Raw genomic sequence first — 11,270 nt, 5'->3', positions numbered from 1 at the left:
AAGTCTGAATTAACTTTAACTTTCCCATACCATAAATAGCTTCCACACCGTTGCCGAGGAGCACTTTTGCTGTCCAAAGGTTGGCTGAAAAAAGTCAGTTTGGATTTTGGGGTGGACATTTTTCAGCTAGCCCCCAGGAACCAGCCAGCAAACGGTGGTCTGATTCCTTCCTTGCAGGCTTCATCATTGCGTTTCAGGGAAGCCTGCAGAGAAATTGTAAATATTGGTCACGTTTGTAAGGCGTTTAGCAAGAAGCGGAAAAATACTACAGACATCTAAAGGATATCCAAACTGTGATTTGATATTCTAATGTAAAATGTGGCCAGAATATCACAGAAACCTGATGCTCCATTTTCTGCGTGTGCATCTTTGGGTAGGGCGATTGTTGGCTACTGAAATTGTCTTGGATAAAGGTTTGGGATCTGCATTCCTGGTCTGGGAATCCTGACTGGATGAATTTGTCAGCCTTTTGAGCTAAATCCAGACCTGAAGCATTAGAATGAATACTAGCACCATCTCTACTGTGAGGCCACAATACAAACTCCAGAAACTCTGCAAGTATTTCTCCCCTCCTCTCCTTTTACTCTGAAAAATTAGGGAGTTTCTTCTACAATTCTTCTAATGCCCCAACCCCCTCACAATCTCCTTGTGGGCACTAAGTTATCTTTTACATAATGGTTGTCCAGCCTAAGGCTCTTCCCATGTCTCCCAAAGCCAGTCTCATTCTCCTGTTATCCCCTCCCTATCCATGTTCTCCAGAAGCCTTTTCCATTGTTTGTAAAGAAGAAAAACAAAGGCATATAAGATTTTGTAATGAGGTTTGCTATATTGTCAATGAGAATGAATAGTTTAAATAATATCAGCTGAATTCCTGCATTAGAAGAAAAAAAGGGAGAGAAGAAAGAATGAATTCATGTCACTCCCTCAAATGCTGGAGCTTCTTACATCCCTGAGGAGGCTGGGAGGTTGAAATAGGCTTGAATTTATTTTTTCCCCATGAATTATCTCTGAGTGGAAACAAACATTTGCCTAAAGAAGAAATAAATCATCCTTTAACTAAGGTCACTGATTTGCTCTCAGCAATTTTGATATTCGATTGCTTGTAGCTTTTCTTCCATGTGATCACTTAGATGGTAGATAATATTCCAGTTCAAACCAGATTATTTTGTTCACTTTCCATGCTTTAATAAACGTCCTGCCATGTCTAGATCCTTGGATGAATAATATGTTGACTGTTGCAAATAAAGCTCAATGCATGAACTCACTTGTTTTTTCCTGTAGATCAGCGCCCGGTCAGCCTGGGACAAGCTGAGGCACTGTGGGCCGGTCCTTCGTCGTTTCCAGGGCGGCTCGGTGGGAAAAATATAACACGGTAGGCCGGATTTGGCCTGCAGGCCTTGTTTGACGACTGCTGTACAGGAAGTCCTCGACCTACAACAGTTTGTTTAGTGACCTTTCAAAGTTACAATGGCACTGAAAAAAGTGACTTATGACAATTTTGACACTTAACAACCATTGCAACATCTTAATGATCATGTGATCAACATCCAGATGCTTGGCAGCTGGTTTATATCCATGACTTGCTGTGTCCCAAGATTATGTGATCCCTTTTGTGATGTTGTGACAAGCAAAGTCAATGGGGAATCGAGATTCACTTAACAACCGGATTGCTAACTTATCAACTGCAGCTATTCACTTAACAACTAAGGGAAGAAAGGTCGTAAAATGGGCAAAATTCACTTAACAAATTCTCAATTAACAAGATAAATTTTGGGCTCAATTGTGGTTGTAAATCAAGGACTACGTGTAGTCATTAAAGGCTTTTTCCCTCCACACTCAATACATTTGTGGGCTGGCTCCCCTGTGGATACTTTGGTGAGCAATATCGCCTCTCTCCTCAGAAAGGCTCTTTCTATCCTCTGTGGATTTATATGCTATTTATGAGAATTGTGCTTTCCAAGTAAAGCTATTTTCACACTCTGTGCATTAATGCGGCCTATGCACTGTGTGGATCCTTTCATGACAATTTAAGATGAGCTTTCCCAGTGTAGCTTTTTCCAATCTATCTACTTATATGGTCACTTCCCACTGTGAATCCTTTGGTGGCAAGTAAGATGACTGTTGCTAATGAAGCTCTTTCCACATTCTTTGCATTTATAAGGTCTGTCCCCAGTATGGATCCTTTTGTGATGATTAAGATCTCCTTTCCGTGTAAAGCTCTTTCCACATTCCGTGCATTTGTACGGTCTGTCCCCAGTGTGGATCCTTTTGTGACGATTAAGATCTCCTTTCTGGGTAAAGGTCTTTCCACATTCCATGCATTTGTCTCTCCCCTGTGTGGATCCTTTGGTGGCAAATAAGATGACTGTTGCTAATGAAACTCTTTCCACACATGCAGACTTTCCTCTTTCTGCTCAGACTGGAATCCCCTCCAGTTTTTACAGATGTATGTGGTTTGCATTTCCAATACAGTTTTTCTGGTGGAGTAGAAGCGAAGGAGTTATTCTCCATAGTGTCTAGAGGCGTGCAGGTTTTTTTTAGTGTGGATTCTGCCATAGTTATGTAATTCAAATTCATGTTTTCTTTTTCTCTATATTTTCCTTTTCTCATTTCTTTCTGATCTTGCTGGGATAGGAAGCCACAAATACCAAGAGAAGTGGATGACTTTTCCCCTCCATCTTCTGGCTGTTTTCTCTTTAAACTTTTCGTGTCCCTCTGATGGCCAAGGATTACTTTTACTTCGTTCTTGTCTATTTCGAGTAGATTTAACCTTGTCTCCTTGTCGTTCTCATTCACACACACACCATCTGCATGGGAAAAAAAGAAAATGAACATACTGATTAGAATTTAGAAGGTGCCCCTCAAAAACATGCCAATCTACATTCCAGGTTTAGTTAAAATCCATTTGTCTAGCCAGGATGTGATATCTGCAAATTGTTATCTAGGACAGGGCTTTTCAATCGGTGGTATGCATACCACCTGTGATACATTGGCATGTGATACATGGCCCAGCCCAGGGTATCAGGAGAGTGAACGAGCCAAAGTGGCGCAGTGCAAGACTGGCCCTGAGAGAGTCTTCAGGAGCTGCAGGGCTGTTTGGGGCGAGGCAAAGGCCCCAGGACTGGCACTTCCATCACACTTCTGGAAGAAACAGGAGGGGGGGCGGAGACAGGAATGGATATAAAAGGCAGTTTGGGCGGGAGAGGAGAGAAACAAAAAGAAAAGACACAGCCTTGCGAAGAGGAGGAAGAGTCAGCTGGAGCTGCACCAAAGTGAAAAGGAGGAGGCGGGGTGAGAGGACAAAAAACAGGCCGGGCATGCACACAGGTGGCAGCGACAAACAGGTAAGAAACGCACCTGGGGAAGGGTCGTGGTATGAGAGTCCACGTTATCTGCACTACGCCGCCCAGCTCCCCCCTCCGCCTGACCAAGCAGGTAGCGGCGCTCTCTCCTCACTGTGCAGAGAGGAGGCGGTGTGCGCATGTACTTGGGGTCCTGGATGAAAGGAAAGCATTGAGAACACGGTCAGCTTGCGTGGCAGGTTCAGCATGTCGCCAGTTCACCTCATCCAGCCACTCTGTGCAGTAAAGAGCACACCGCTGCCTGCTGAAACCATGCTGGGGTCTGAGCGGCATAGCACAGGTAACATGGACTCTCACGCCGCTCACACCGTCTCCTCCCCTGGAGTCCACAGGTGTGTGAAGTGGCAAGGGTCATTTGCTGATCTCCTCCAGGGGATGCTTGTTTTTCTCCCTCATTACAAATTTTAATTTATTTATTTTATTTTTAAAATAAATAAATAAATAAATAAACTGGCAGCCTCTCCCCCCTTTTCTGGGCACGGAGGGAGGAAGGAAGGGACAATGGGAGGCAGGGAGGGAAGAAAGGAACAAAGAGGGCAGGAAGGGACAAAGGGAAGGGAGGGAGAGAGGGAGGGAGAATGAGAGGAAGTGAAGGAAGAAAAGAAGGAAGAGAATGGGAGGGTGGAAAGGAACAATGAGAGGGAGGGAGAAAAGGAAGAGACAATGGGAGGGAAGGAAAGAAAGGGAGGAGGGAGGGGACAATGAGAGGGCGCCCACCCCAGTCCCATCCCCCTACAACAAAGACCCACGGATCACCCCAAAGCCCCGCCTGCACCCCCCACAGGCGCTCCGTGACCTGAGTGACATTGAGTTGCCCGCCTCCTCCCCCCAGCCATTGACTTCAATTGTCAAAAAGTTGCAAAAGGTGATTACATGATCCTGGGTCACTGTGACCGTCATAAGTATGAATCAGTTGCCAAGCATCAGAATGTAAATCACATGACCCTGGGGATGCTGCAACAGTCATAGATATGAAAAATGGTCATAAATCACTTTTTTCAGTGCTGTTGTAACTTCAAACAGTCACTAAGCGAATAGTTGTAAGTAGAGGACTACCTGTATTTATCACTTTTTTCCTTTTTTTTGGTTCAAGTCTGACACCTTGCTAGGCGATTGGTGGTACTTGGATATTGCCTTATCCTAAAAGTATACAATGGATGAAAAGATTGAAAAAATCTAGGAGTCTCCTGATTGTATAGAAAGAATATTTTCAGCCAAAGAACAGATTAAAGCTTTGATGTTGATCAGTTAATCTATTCAGTCACTTCCATGGAGTATCTAGGATATTTCTCAATTCTACGGTGAACGTTTCTGCCACGGCCTCATAGAGAATTGAACAGCCTGGCCTTACCCAGAGCAGCCTTATCCCTAGAAAACTCCTGCACGACTTCTCTGCACAAGGCCTTCTGGCCAGAATCTAGCAGCTTCCACTCCTCATCCGTGAAGTCCACAGTCACCTCCTCAAAGGGATCAGAGCTCTAGAGAGAGAAAAAAGCAGACAATCCCAGGAAACAATTGTAAGTGCATACAACAGAAAACACACGTGTGCAAGAGCCAAATGGACATTTTGTTTCAGAATGGATTCATGTCATCCTGTCCACATAGTCTCTGGGGCTGGGAAGCTGCAAATGAACAAATCACGGCTTAGCTGCTTCCAGGATGTAGAATGCAGCACAGCCAATGTTGGGGAGCTTCCCAGTGGCCTGGAGTAAGTTAGGAAGTAGGTTTTTGGCAGAAAATCCCCTAAATCTACCTTCCTCGCTGACCAAATTCTGAGAAAACAGGACATAGCACTAGGAACTTCTTTCCTAACCCATTTCAAAATATTGGCAATGTCCTTGAAATCCCAAGTCACTTGAACAAGTTTTATTCTTACAGCCTCTTAGTGTTGACTTACTGGCTTATCTTTCATGTGCTACATTTTTCTTGGTATACTTACAGTTACCTTACAAGGGAGATGGGTGGCATAAATATTTAATAAAATAAACACTGTTATTGTTTCAATTCATAGATTTCATTTCTAACTATTTTACGTACTCTTCTTAATAGTATTAAGAAATATTAAACTCTTTCTACAATTAAATTACATTTCTAACATAAAGTTCCATGCCTGTGAATTGTCTCCTGTTTGCATCTCCAGAACAATCTTGAAAGCCAAATGTGAGTGGACACTGTGTTCAAGTGCACATAGACTCAGCTTTTGGTATTAAACACAGCTGCTGAATGGATGGAGCTGGGATGCTACTGTTCTCAGAAGAAACCTGCACCTACCTGGCAAGGTGGCCAGAGTTGGATCCTCCAGAAAAACAGCTCCTGAATAGAACGGAATAGATCTCCTCTGCCCCGGAGCTCTGCTGAAATCTCCTCTGGAACGGCTCCTGCATCAGAAGAACAGCCTGATTTATAATCCATTTTCAGAGGACCTTATCTATGTTAGTTTGTATTCCTTATCTTTCTCTTCCCTATCTGTACTTCCCCAGCTGAATTCAGAGACACTTCAGGGACTCAGCATGTGATTGTATTTCCCAGTAAATGATGAACGGGAGAGTTAAAACAGCAGGCTGTGTTTCCATGTACATAAACTGTAAGGATGTGTTAATTAGTTCACTTCTTTATTAAATGTGGCTCTGTATCAAAGGCCATTCACATAATCCAGTTGCTTCCCCTTATCTAGATTCAGGTAGCAGCAGATCACACCAATTATTATGAGATATGATAACATCACAAAGGATACAGAGGCGTAAAGAAGAGAAAGGTTAATTTAGGAAACAAAAGCTTTTGTCTCAAGAAGTCAATTCTTCAAAGGTGAGGAATTCCGGAAAAGGCTGCAGAGTCATATTTTTAATCTTATTGCAGACATAGCTAGATCTCTGATCCTCCCCCCCCCCCCAATGGAGCTCCCAGGACGAAGCCCCCCCCGCCCTCCTCACCTGCCCCTTTCCCGGCTCTTCCCGCTGGGCTTGGCTGAGGAGGAAGCCTTCGGCCAGGGCCACCGCCTGCGAACAGCTCTCGGCTCCGCACTCCCTCACCCAGCTCTCCATCTCCGCGGGCAGCAGGGCCAGCAGCTGCTCCAGCACCACCAGGTCCAGCATCTCCCCTTTGCTGCTCCTCTCCGGCCGCAGCCACTGGCGGCACAGGCGGTGCCGGCGGCTGCAAAGCTCCCGGGGCCCCTCGGCCTCCTGGCGGCAGCCGTCGAGACCGCGGAAGCGCCGGCGGTGGATCTCTGGGCTGAGGGCGGCCTCCATCCCTGGGGATTCCTGGGCCTCCATCGGGTCTCCTGCTCGAGAGCAGCCAAAAGAGGTCCGAGGCAGACCCAAATGTCCCCCGGCCCCTCCGAAACCCCTTCTCCGGTTTCAGGAGGGCAGAAATGGGTCTCCGCTCACTCGGGCTTTACCCGCCTGAGGAGAGCAACTGAGGAGAGCTTCCCGCCAATTTTTTGCGCCTTCCAGGGCTCACCTGTTTCAACAAGGAGCCAGAACGAGAGATATGTGCTTCCTAGAGGGGACCTAGTAGGAAGAGAATCAAAGGGTAGCTTCCATTTCCGGCCTGCCGAAATGTCTACGTCACTGCTCTTCTTCGGAGTGGGCGGGGTTTGCTGAAAGGTGGGCGATGGAAGCGGAGGCTGGGACGGCGATGCTTGCAAAGGGCAGGGAAGGACCGATGATCTCGGCGTCGCCCCTCTTCATCGCCCGCTTGCTCCTGCCTAGGTGCTGCGCCCTACATGGAAGTTGGGGAGCCTCCACTGAAAGGTGGGGCTCTCCTTGGTCTCTGGGTCCAGCGCAGGACGGACGGATCGGGGGCTGGACGTCGGAAGGCGCCTGGTAGCTCCTTTTGCAGCTGACACCTTTCCTTGCAAAAGGAGAGCTTCGTGAGTGCAGCCGCCTCCATCAGATGCAGAGACTGACGCAGGATGGAGATCGGGGAGGGGAAGGCAGGTTGGATCCGGGGCTGCAAAGGAGGGGAAGCCTCGCCCTGGAGGTCGGCAGGATGGTTGGAGCTTCCTTTCCTCCATGCTCCCTTCCTGGACACGGGACTTTTCTCCTTTAGGTGTTGAATTTACAGTATATAAAGACTTACCTTTTATTATTTAACATCCAAAACTCTTTGAAAATCAGATCATTGTTTCCACTTTAGGTCATCTGCTAAAAGACCAGAAGTAAACTCAGGATAAAAAGTAGCAAAGTTGGTTCTTAACCCACCCCCCAAATCTAAACGTTTGTTGTAGGAGGCTTTTCTCTTTCTGGTCAAGTATTACATGTAGTTTGTAAATAGGAAACGAGAGCCACTTACTTCCAATCCCAACTCAACTCTGGCTGTTCAAATGGGCTTTGGGTGAAAATTGCTGTGAAGAGGGAAGCCACCTGCTAAATCAAGCTTTTGTAGTTTGATTATGCTTCTATCGTGAATTTATCTTTTTGTTATTTCAGAGATTTTGTAATTTTGTTGCTATATATATATCAGCATTTTATTTCTTTTAATTTTTTAAGCCACCCAGACTCCCCTGGTGGTAAGACAGGTGGAATATAAATTTAATTCATAATAAAGAAGTAATAAGTTATAATCATCTTATTGGAGAGTGACTTGTGAGGATTGTTTATGCATTGTAAATCATACTTACAATATTCTAAAGATTCCTTTCTCTATTTGAATTTTTTCTAATCATTGTGTATGAGAAAACCTTTGGGAAATGAAATTTTTTCTTCAAGCTTCAAAATCTTCCTCAGAAAATCTGAATATGTCACCATAAATTAACTCTACTAAGTTACCTTTTTTGTTCCATAGCATGATTCTTGTGTCAAAATCCACAAGGTATTTTTTAGACAAAGCCTTGATTTATATTTGTTCCATGCCCTCAGAATGGAACATCTAAGACAGTGATGCCAACCTTTTAGAGATCGAGTGCCCAAACCCACCCCCACCTGCCCCATCCCACCCACCACTCTGCCCCCCATCCCACCCACCCCACTCTGCCCCTCGCCTGCTAGGCCACTCAATGCTTTCACAGCCCGTTGCAGATCACCCAGGTGGCCCAGCAACGCCATGGTGGCCATGCCCTCTGCCCATCCTCCACAGCATCAACTGTGCGCGACAGGGTATGAGGGCAGAGTCTTGCCCCCGCTGCCTGGCTACTGTGTCCTTGGCTGCGCTGCTCCACATGGGCCGCATTTGGGGTCGACTCTCCTCTGGGGGGGCTGCTGTTGAAGAGGGGGATGCAGGTGGGGGCGGGGCTGGAGTGATGGTGCATGTGCTCACAGAGAAGGCTTTGAGTGTGGCGTCTGGCATGTGTGCCATAGGTTCACCACCACTGATCTAAGATAATGACTTTTAAAGTCTGAATTAACTTTCACTTTCCCATACCATAAATAGCCTCCACACCTGTTGTCCACCAGCACTTTTGCTGTCCAGGAGTTGGCTGAAAAAAGTCAGTTTGGATTTTGGGATGGACCTTTTTCCACCAGTCCCCAGGAACCAGCCAGGAAACAGTGGTCTGAGTCCTTCCTTGCAGGCTTCCTCATTGACTTTCAGGGAAGCCTGCAGAGAAATTGTAAATATTGATCACATGATTGTAAGGCATTTGGCAAGAAGCAAAAAAATACTAGAGACACCTAGTATATTCAAACTATGATTACTGTAAAATGTGGCTTTCTGGCGTACTGCTATTCAGTACATCCAAAGATCTTGGGGGGAGGGGAAGGACTTTCCATCTGCTCAGTTTCTAACATTAAATACATTTTCAAATATACGTCATGGTTCCGATAGATGAGACCAAACCCATCAGAACTCCAAGGCTAGAAGTTTCCTCAAAGAACATGTTTATTGGCTACATAATATCGGCAGGGTCAAAAGTGAAACCAAGTCTAAAAAAGTAAAGGCTTTTTGGATTATGATTTGGTGGAACATTCAAAAGATTTTTAGAAAGAAGATAGTTTACTCCTCAACTATTTTTACTTGGTATTTTTGTTGACTTAAATGAAAAAGAAACTACTTTGATGTTGAATTTATTAACTGCAGCAAGGTTACTAGTAGGTCTATATTGGAAGAAAGATTCTTTGCCTACTTTAAAAGAATGGATATTTAAAGTATCTAGTTTTGCAGAAATGGCAAAAATTTCTGCTTATTTAAAGGATCATACACAAGAAAGATATATTACTGTATGGGGAAGGTGGATAGATTATATTCAGAAAAAAATATGGAATTAAAAAGTTTTATTTATTTTATGAATGAATATCAAATATTATAGAGAATTGTTTTATAAGTTATGGATTTAAAGGTTAATTATGATATTTTTTTTTCTTTCTCTTTTTTTTTCTTTTTTTTAATTATTATAATTTTCTTTTTCTTTTTTTTTCTTAACCCTGTATTCTGCTCTGGGAAGTGAAGGGAGGGGGGGTGGGGTGGGAGGGAGGGTAAGGGGGGGTTCTCTATTTTAAAATTTTATTGTATTTTTATAAATGATTGTATGTTTTAAAAAATAAAAATTTTCAATTAAGAAAAAAAAAAAAAGAAAAGTGAAACCAAGTCTGAAATCCCTTCCCAAGAGACAAACTATTACAAAGTTAAACTTCCCACCCGAGTGTGGTATAATCAGCTACGTTCCCCAATAGAATACTTTGGCGGGCTTTCTAACCAAATGATCACGCCCACCTGAAAGAAATGAACTTGGTTCCCATGGGACAGTGAAATGGTTAGACTGGTAGAAATCCTAACCCTAACCCTCCCATTCTTGTACCAACCTACGAGCAAAATGGCTGCAGCCAGGTTCGTTATACAGTTCACAACATAAGCTAAATTCTCACTGGTCCACCCAAACCTATATATTAGTGATGGCGAACCTTTTAGAGACCGAGTGCCCAAACTGCAACCCAAAACCCACTTATGCATCATCGGGTGTCGGGTGGGTGTGGCCCAGTGGCTGGGTGTGGCTGCGGTGGTAACAGCAGACTGGGTGGGACTAAAAAGTTCAATCAATCAATTCCAACTTTGTGAAATCTTTTTTTTTTCCCGCGAGTTGAAATTGACCGATTGAACTTTTTTTTATTGTTTTTTTGCACATGGCGGCGGAGGCCTAAAGCGAAAAGGTTTTATAAAACCCAGCTGAAGGTCTAGGACTGGGGTGATTGCACATGTGCCCACAGAGAGGGCTCTGAGTGCCGCCTCTGGCACCCGTGCCATAGGTTCGCCACCACTGCTCTATATGTTTTATTTAATAATTTCTTTTGTAATATTTGTCTATTCTTTGCACTGATTTGCAGTCTAAATATCTTTGCTTCCTTCTTGCCAAAAATATTTGTCTAGGAGAAGAAAAATAACTTCCTAATATCCTGTTTGGTTAACAGGTTCTGTTCATGAAAAAGAGCATTTCTGCTTATTAAGTACAAAGTTGATGCTACCAAATTTCCAGAATATCACAGAAATCAGATGCTCCATTTGAGACATGAATGGATGTGTTTGACTGTGTTTTTCTGCGTGTGCATCTTTGGGAAGGGCGATTGTTGGCTACTGAAATTGTCTTGAATAAAGGTTTGGGATCTGCATTCCTGGTCTGGGAATCCTGACTGGATAATGCATTTGTCAGCTCTTTGAGCTAAATCCAGAAGCACTAGAATGAATACTAGTGCCATCTCTACTGTGAAGGCCACAATACACTATCCTGCAACTTTGAAAGTATTTATCCCCTCCTCTCCTTTTGCTCTCTGGAAAGCTAGGGAGAGTTTCTTCTGTAATGCTTCCAATTCCCTCTCACTCCCCTCCCCCAATCTCCTTATGGGGACTTAAACTATCTTTTAGATAATGGCTGTCTAGTCTAAGGCTCTTCCCCCCCTCCTAAAGTCATTCCCACATACCATTACTCCATCACTATCCATATTCTGTTTGTTTGTAAAGAAGAGAAACAAAGGCATGTAAGAC

The 11,270-nt window shown here is 44.3% G+C and overlaps 1 pseudogene; it reads right to left on the bottom strand.

Annotated features, from left to right (window-relative positions):
* Positions 1-1,679: 1,679 nt before the first annotated feature.
* On the bottom strand, positions 1,680-6,901 carry LOC120305040 (annotated as a pseudogene).
* Positions 6,902-11,270: the final 4,369 nt, after the last annotated feature.

The sequence above is a fragment of the Crotalus tigris genome, unplaced genomic scaffold (genome assembly GCF_016545835.1).
Source record: "Crotalus tigris isolate CLP2741 ecotype Arizona unplaced genomic scaffold, ASM1654583v1 scf7180000017666.379230911805:20528666, whole genome shotgun sequence".
Classification (NCBI taxonomy): Eukaryota; Metazoa; Chordata; class Lepidosauria; order Squamata; family Viperidae; genus Crotalus; species Crotalus tigris.
This window is presented reverse-complemented; position numbering and strand designations above follow the sequence as displayed.